This window comes from Oncorhynchus keta, chromosome 29 (assembly GCF_023373465.1).
Source record: "Oncorhynchus keta strain PuntledgeMale-10-30-2019 chromosome 29, Oket_V2, whole genome shotgun sequence".
Classification (NCBI taxonomy): domain Eukaryota; kingdom Metazoa; phylum Chordata; class Actinopteri; order Salmoniformes; family Salmonidae; genus Oncorhynchus; species Oncorhynchus keta.
Window position 1 is genome coordinate 41,052,624 of NC_068449.1, and position 9,295 is coordinate 41,061,918.

The window sequence follows — 9,295 nt, forward strand, 5'->3', positions numbered from 1 at the left end:
AAAAGGCTGAGACGCCCTGCCACCATCTCCGGCCCCCCCCTCCGCTGACTATCAGATCATCAGATCCTCTCATGACTGCGGCTGTCCATCTTCTGAAGGCTTCAAGAAGCACTCAAACAGACTTGATCTAGCTACTGTTGTATATTTCTTTTTAAATTGCTCGTTTATTTTGCTTAACAAGCGTTTTGAGATTCTGTCTGTAATGAAAAGAGTGAGATTATTTTCAGTTGTCAAACAGCAGCCAAGCATCAATCATCATGTCACCAGATTTTTTATTTTTTAAATTTTATTTCACCATTATTTAACCAGGTAGGCCAGTTGAGAACAAGTTCTCATTTACAACTCCGACATGGCCAAGATAAAGCAAAGCATTGCGACAAAAACAACAACACAGCGTTACACATAAACAAATGTACAGTCAATAACACAATAGAAACATGTATGTACAGTGTGTGCAAATGTAGAAGATTAGGGAGGTAATGCAATAAATAGGCCATAGAGGTGAAATAATTACAATTTAGCATTAACACTGGAGTGATAGATGTGCAGATGATGATGTGCAAGTAGAGATACAAAAGAGCAAGAAGATAAATAACAATATGGGGATGAGGTAGTTGGGTATACTATTTACAGATTGGCTGTGTACAGGTACAGAGATCGGTAAGCTGCTCTGACAGAAGATGCTTAAAGGTAGAGAGGGAGATATAAGTCTCCAGCTTCAGTGATTTTTGCAATTCGTTCCAGTCATTGGCAGCAGAGAACTGGTCGAATAAGATGCTCGATATTTATTGGAAAGGAGCATCAAGATCATCACCTTGCACTTTCACCACCCTGTGAAGTTCATCATCATTTATTTCATCTGTAGCCTAATAAACATTCCCCGAGTCGTAGTCAGAGGACCACACAACATGTCATCGTGTGACTCCAAGTTTACTTTGATATGATGGTTATTATATCAATATTTGCACATAAGAGCGTTTTCATAATTAATTTTACAGACACAAAAAGATCCCGCCTTATCTAGCGTATTTTGTTTTGTCGACATTTGGAAAGTTTATGACAAATTTTCTGTTTCCCTCAGGCCTGTCATACATTTTTTAAATCCGGCATGTACTTTACGTGCATAAAAAGGTTGGATTGGAAACCTGGTTATTGTGACAAAATACAGCTTAAATGTTGAAAATGTATTTCACACAATTTTATCACTTCCATCTACATTTAACTTAATGACATTTTCGTGGGGGAAATATACTCAAATCTGGGTTCCTCAATACTAAATGTATCATATATGTGAAGGGAGATTTCCATTGGCACTGTCCTTTGTGTATTGACGTTTGTGGATATATTGAAACTCAAAATCAATTCTTCAACCCTACGCACCCTCCCCTACCCCTTCTGTCCTCATCCTCTCTTTCACACACACACACACACACACACACACACACACACACACACACACACACACACACACACACACACACACACACACACACACACACACACACACACACACACACACACACACACACACACACACACACACACACACACGTGTCGGTGTACTGGGACGATTGCATGAGGGATACATGTCAGCTGGGTCAATGGCTAGGGAGTCAGATGGGGTTGAGTGGTAGCATTGGGCACGGCTGGGATAGCGACGGGAGAGAAAAGGTCAGGCAATGTAAAGTATTTGTTGTGCTGATGCAGGAGGGGACAGCTGCTGGGAGAGATCAGATGCTTGAGGGGGGGGGGGGGGTAGATTGGTGAGCGAGGCTGCAGCAGGTTCAACTTTTTATAGGTCGCCCCTCTCTCCTAAAAGTGGAGGAGGTGGAGGCTGACCTCCAGCTCTTACGTAAAGGGGTTACATACTTTTACTACGTTTCACTCTATCTTTTAAGGGTCCCACTTTACATTAAGTTGCTCTTATTCCTGTATAATAACACCACACTGAACCTCACACCCAATATTTTGACCATGTCCACTTGTCGCAATGATGGTGCTGTGAATTAAAGGTTAACACTTTATATGAAATGTTAGACCTATTTAATAACGATGTAATTACTCAAGTAATAAAGTTGTGTTATCTTATATTATAAGTTAATATAGTAGTTGCTTTGTAATTGCATGGTCATGAAGTTAAATGGCTATTGACAATGAATGACAAAAGTTGCTGAAATTGCTATCGGAAGGCAACTACTAAATAACTTTCATATGGGTGGGTGGGTCTAATCCTGAATGCTGATTGGTTAAAACCACATTCCAGCCAGTGTCTATTCCACAAGTTACCACCAGCTAAATCTATGACGTTAAAATGCCTCTTCCATCTTTTATTTTTTATTTAACCTTTATTTAACTAGGCAAGTCAGTTAAGAACAAATTTGAATAAAACTTGCTGTCTGTCTCTCTGACATTTGCAACATTATATAAAAATTCAAATTCGATCTCCAGCTGTCCCATAGTAATTAACTTGTCGGGAGTCGTGACGAGACAGACAGGCAGGCAGCTTTTCTCAGCCAGTCGAAATCATGAATCAGTATCATTTTTATGGATATATACAAAGAACAGTCAATAGAAAACAGGTCAAACGAAATGAAGTGTAGCTAGTTTGCAGTCTTTTCAGCGAACCGAAGTGATTGTGCTTGCTGTGTTGTTGGCTAGCTCCTCTGAACAGTGTCCTGACGAGAGAGCATTTTTTTTATGTCAGGTGAAATCGTGCATCATTATGGATGTATCCAAACAAATGCAAATGCAGCTACCTTGTTGTTATTCTGGCCACACTGTTTGACATGACTGTAAGTCAGCTGTAGTTGCCTAGCTAGCAAGCAAGGAATAAGAACGTTGCCAGCCAGAATGGCAATGGAACGTTTAGAACGAACGACTGGGTCGTGTCTATAGTTACAGAACAAAAAGACTTAATAACTGGGTCGTGTCTCCGGCAACCGAACTGATAGAAAAACGACCAGCCCGCTTGGGAATCAACCCTAGATATGTGTCGGCACAATATCTTGTGGAAGGATGAAATAGTATGAATTAAATTAATCAAAATAACTTTTTAAATGAAAATATGTAAGTAAATGTTTTGAATATGTTGGTAATCTGTTGTTTAAAAGTGATAATTCCCACAAAGACTTTGTCTCGGGCCTAACAACACCTGTGCCAATATATCCTCCAAACACTGGCTTCGAGGGCATTATAACTTAAATAACAGCATGCTAGTACGATGTTATTGCTGTAGCATGATGTACTACAGCAGTGGATCCCAACCTTTTTCGGTTACTGTACCACCAACTTAATTTTGCTCTGCCGGGAGTACCCTAGAAGTACCCCCTCTTGTGCATTTTACCAGTAGGCCTATGGTCTCCTGAGTCTTCTCAAGTACCCCCTGTGGTTAGGTCAAATACCCCCAGGGGTCCTAGTACCCCTGGTTGGGAACCACTGTACTACAGCATGCACAATGCTCTGTGTTACATATCCAGTTTTATCTTCATAAAGGGCATCCCTAAAGCTAACATAGTGGTGTCCTGTCTCTTTATCAATACAACTAAATAATGAACCTTGTCCAAGCCAGAAAAGCCCATAGGACAGGAGCCTATCTCCTGTTTCTGTAGCATGAGGTAGCTTGATGTACACCTGGACAGGATGCCAGTATATCACCGGGCCTCACCACCAATCCATCTACTTAATGCCGAGTGCCAAGCATCGGGTCCCATTTTTAGAGTCTTTGCTATGACTCACCGGGATTGAACCGCCAACCTTCCAATGTCAGGGAAGACACTCTAAACACAAGGCCACTGAATTAGCCTCTGAACACAATTTATTGAGTAATTAGTATCACACAGGTATAATAGTTCATGTGAGTGTTTCATTTACTGCACCATTGTTGCAAAAGTGGATGTGGTCAAAATATTGGGTGTGAGGTTCGCCAAGAAAATAAAAACAAATTCAAGCCTTTTCAAATGAACCCTTGATCATGATGAAGTTTTATTGCATGTGTCCTGACCACCATCCTTTGTTGTTTTTCTACACAGGAGTGCTTCTTGAGGAGCCTGTCCTGTGATAAGTAGATGTTTCATGGTAATCTTCTCACACCCTTCTTCGCACCCAGTCCACCAAATTCCACCTGAACCCACCATGTTTCCAAGCCCAACCACCGGCCACCATCACCGCCCCATCCAACCGGTGGTCTTTGCAGCACGTCTGTATCTGTAAAGCTATGCTTCATGCCTAATACTTGTTTGTAGGGTAGCTAATTGCTTTGTATAACTGCTTTCAGGTCTGTATTTAGATTACAGACCATCCCTTGTGTTCAAAAGCATTTGGATTCAGGCACTGCAATATTGTGATTCAACAGGAATTAATGTTTTCCAATTAAGATTCTATAAAAGTTACACCCGATGCGTGCGTGTGCGAGTGTGATTATCCCAACAAAAATATTGAATCAGTAGACGTACAAAAGACCCTATTACACCATACATTGGAAAACATTTGCATTTGCAGGGGAGTTCATTCTAATTCAATGCATCATATAAATTGAAAATCCAATCCAGGAATTATTTTTGAGGAGAGATTTTTTTTTATTCTCTAAACTGAGGCGTTTCCTTTTTTCTTGGCTCTTTGGTGACCTGGAGAAGTAGTAACAAGATCACACTTCTAGCTGCACCCTTTGTTTCCGTCTTTTGCAGCTAATAGCCACACAGTTATTGGATTGTATGATTTGATGTGCTTTTATATGACATTCGTATGGCACTCTCCTTGTATGCAAATACTATGATGATAGACTTAAGAGAAACACACTAAGTGTGTTGCCGAGAAAAGCTGGAGCCCTGGGACCTGCCACATATTTAGTGGTTGTTTAGAGTCAGAGGTTGGCTATATAGTATATTTGGGGCAAATGTTTCCCAAGTAGCTTTACTGTAGGCTTAGGGTGGGACCTTATAGATAAAGTTGAGACATTTTATGGGATAACCTCCTCTATAGGTTTTGGCTAACTTTACACTCACGTGTAAAAGGAGAATGACATGGGTTAGGGTTAGTGTGTGTATGTACTGTATGTGTTTAGTAATTGTGAGGTATTATGCATTATGTGCACAGACAACAGGCTAGCGTGTTACAGAATAACTCAGATAAATTAGAAATGCATCAGTCGATCATTCATTCATACATAAGCATTTTGTATTTAAGATTTCACAATGTTTTGGGAGGTTACCTACTTGTAAACAGGAACAGGAACGGGAAAGGAATTGTCTTTCCCTTTGATCCTTTTCTTAAATGGCAATTGTTTAAAAAAATAGTGGATACTGCTAATTCATGCCCATTCTGAATACCAATTGTAAAAAATGCTTATATTCATATTCAATCAGGACCAGGGTTGGGGTGAATTCAAATTTGAATTCAGTCATTTCAAGTCATGATTTGAAATCAAATGAATTCATTGAAAATTGCTCATTATTAAAACAAATTGGTATGTGGACTTTCACATTTATTAATACAATTTCAGCTCACACTCAGGGATGAATGAGCTAAAATGAAATTGACTCCAAATTTAAAAAATATACTAATCTCTTTCTTTCCTTTTGAACAATTTTGCAGTGCAACAATAGACACTCACGCTTAGAGCAATGGTGCTTTCTTCAGTTTTATTTTATTTTTTAAGTTCCATGTTTGAATATGCATATTGTAGGTTGCTGTTTTTCTTGTTTTACACATTCGAAAATGCATTAAAGGTATTTTCAGCTGCTGGTCAGTCTTTGAAACTGAAAAAATAGATTTGAGTTTTCTGTCTGTGACAACGTACTGTATAAAAAAGTATCCTGTGAGTTGATTCCACTGTGGAAGAAAGTTTAGTCACAGTACAACCCACTGGGCCATGGATCTATAACATTTAAAAAATGTTCACCTGTTACAAAAGGGTGGATTAAATTCACTAACGGTATTTCACCTTTATCATGCAAACATTTGGATTCAAACGTCAAACATGATAACTTTCAAAATGTCAAACCAGAGAAGACAATTTATTTGTATTTTTATTTGACATGTCATTTCTTGTGTTGTTGGTTTTTATGAAATGGTTCATATACTGTGGTATGTAAACTGAATTTCCTTCTTAAGGGTGTGTAATTGCTGTTGGGCACATTAGTGCACTTGGCAGGCTAGATAAATGATTTTATTCACCAACCAAAAGCAGTGCATACTGTAACAGTTGAAAATTGGTTGATGATGTTTCTTGTCCTTCAAAAGGAAATTTGTTACGCATTAATCCTGATGAATTACTGAATAGTAGAATGAAGTCTAATTGAATCCTGACACAAAGTAGCACATTCTACTGAACAGTACAGTACATTCACACAACTTTCAGTGTCTTCAGAAAGTATGGACTTTTCCAAAATGTTTGTTGTGTTACAGCCTGCATTTAAAATGGATTCATTTGAGGTTTTGTGTCACACACAATAGCCCATAATGTCAAAGTGGAAATATGTTTTTAGTAATGTTATTTATTTTATTTTATTATTGTCAATTACATGGCTCACTCTGTGTGCAATAATAGTGTTTAACATGATTTTTGAATGACTACATCCTCTCTATACCCCACACATACAATTATCTGTAAGGTCCCTCAGTCGAGAAAGTGAATTTCAAACACAGATTCAACAACAAAGACCAGGGAGGTTTTTCAATGCCTCTCAAAGAAGGGCACCTATTGGTAGATGGGTAAAAAAAAGCAGACATTGAATATCCCTTTGAGCGTGGTGAAGTTATTAATTACACTTTGGATGGTGTATCAATACACTAAGTCACTACAAAGATACAGGCGTCCTTCCTTCGTAACTATGTTGCGTTTAAGGAAGGAAACCGCTCAGGGATTTCACCAAGAAGCCAATGGTGACTTTAAAACAGTTACAGAGTTGAATGGCTGTGATAGGAGAAAACTGAGGACAGATAAACAACATTGTAGTTACTCCATAATACTAACCTAATTGACAAGAGTGAAAAGAAGAAAGCCAGTACAAAATACAACTTTTCCAACAAGGCACTAAAGTAATACTGCAAAAAATGTGGCAAACCAATGCCCTTTTTGTCCTGAATACAAAGTGTTATGTTTGGGGCAAATCCAATACAACACATTACTAAGTACCACTTTCCATATTTGCAAGCATAGTGGTGGCTGCATCATGTTATGGGTATGCTTGTAATTGTTAAGGACTGGGGAGTTTTTTAGGATAAAAAAGAAACAGAGCTTTGCTAAGCACAGGCAAAATCCTAGAGGTTCGATCTGCTTTCCACCAGACACTGGCAGATGAATTCACCTTTCAGCAGGACAATAACCTAAAACATAAAGCCATATTTACACTGGAGTTGCTTACCAAGAAGACAGTGAATGTTCCTGAGTGGCCGAGTTACGCTTTGACTTAAATCTACTTGAAAATCTATGGCAAAGACCTCAAAATGGTTGTCTAGCAATGCTTAACAACCAATTTGACAGAGCTTGAATAATTTTTGTAAGAATAATGGGAAAATGTTGCCCAATCCAGATGTGGAAAGCTCTTAGAGACTGACTCGGAAAGACTCACAGCTGTAATCGCTGCCAAAAGGGTTTCCACAAAGTATTTACTCAGGGGTGTGAATACTTATGTGAATGAGACATTTCTGTATTTAATTTTCAATAAGTTAGCAAACATTTCGAAAACATGTTTTCACTTTGTCATTATGTGGTATCGTGTGTAGATGGGTGAGAATTTTTTTATTTATTGAATACATTTTGAATTCCGGCTGTTAAGGCACTGTAAATATGTGTATTTCATTTTGAAATGTTAGATGTTCTTGTCTAGCTGACTACAACAGAAATATGTGTAACAGTGTCATTAACATGTCATTACCTTTAAGTCTGTTCATTGTATTTCCATTTCTGAAAAATGACAACCTGTCAGTAGCTCAACTTAGTGGATGTTAGAATTTCAGAACTTACTGAGTTAGAATTTGTCACTAACATGAACAGTCATCATTTGACATTATATATGTTAAGTGTATGATATCATTATGTGGACTAATAAAGCTTAGTCAAAGTGATGACATCATTTAGTAAAGAGCTACCCAGTCACACTAGCATAAATTATGAGTAATTGAATAAGCAATCTCAGTTTACAACTTCACCTAAGCACAATATCCCTCCCCAAGCCCATGAATCTAACGGCTTTCGGGTTCCCTGATGCCCAATGAAAGAAACATTCAGTGTATATGCTTGCTTTTTGAAAGACGTTGAAAGATGGATGGGGAAGTAATGTTGAGATGGGAGAAATGTACGTGAACGAACAAGAGAGAAAGAATGGAACAATTAAGATTGATTGGCTACATTAGCCTTGGAGTCTGCAAGACAGTCATACAAAAGAGACATTATGTATATGTTGCGTACGTTTTGTGCTTTATGGACTTTTAAGATGGCGGCCTAAGAAGGAGCACGAGACCGGGAGGTCAATGCAGAGTTTGTTTGTTAGATGAAGCAGTGCCGTGTTTGCACTTGCAAGGTGACAGTGATGAAATATGACAAGTCGACTGAGGTGAAAAAAATGCACTGTAGGCCCAAAAGCCTACAAGTGTTTGGAATAAATCAAATTGCAAGCTAATTAACATTGTCTGTTGCGTATGTTGCTCATCATGGTTGTCTTGCTTGTGCCCATTTTCTTTGCTAAGTTACTTCCATAACATATTGACAGTGATCAAAACATTGGGAATCACAGCTATCTTTAAACACACAAAGTGGTGTCCCAACCAGTGTTTTTCTGGTCAATTTGTATAATTTCTGTTGCTGGTAATATGATTTCCCAATCCTTTCCAGCAACTTTCTGCTCCACTGAATGAGCAACATGAGCTTTCTGCTCCTAGAAAAAAATGAATCCCGAGCAAAAAATGTATCCTGCCCTGGGGTGGCAGGTAGCCTAGTGGTTTGAGCATTGGACTAGTAACCGAAAGGTTGCAAGATTGAATCCCCGAGCTGACAAGGTAAAATCTGTCGTTTTGCCCCTGAACAAGGCAGTTAACCCACTGTTCCGAGGCCGTCATTGAAATTAAGAATTTGTTTTTAACTGACTTGCCTAGTTAAATAAAGGTAAATTAAATAAATAAAAAAACAAGAAGAGCAAATAGATTTTCTTCAGAGAGACACATAAAAATGTTTGTTGTCTGCTGAAGGGTGCAAGGTTAGCTTTCTGACGACCCTGAAACCTCACCCGGCCCGGGCTTAAGTTCAACCTGACAGTTTGCTGGTGTGTTTACATTGTTGCCATGGAGGCAGTGAGACTGG

The 9,295-nt window shown here is 38.7% G+C and overlaps 1 protein-coding gene across 2 annotated transcripts in view; it reads left to right on the top strand.

Annotated features, from left to right (window-relative positions):
* LOC118362905 (uncharacterized protein C4orf54-like) overlaps positions 1-8,755 on the top strand; it is a 29,577-nt gene extending 20,822 nt beyond the window's left edge. For both annotated transcript variants that reach the window (XR_004821279.2, XM_035743623.2), the window contains one exon: positions 4,029-8,755. The gene's annotated coding sequence lies outside the window, so the exon portion shown is untranslated. The remainder of the gene's footprint in view (positions 1-4,028) is intronic.
* Positions 8,756-9,295: the final 540 nt, after the last annotated feature.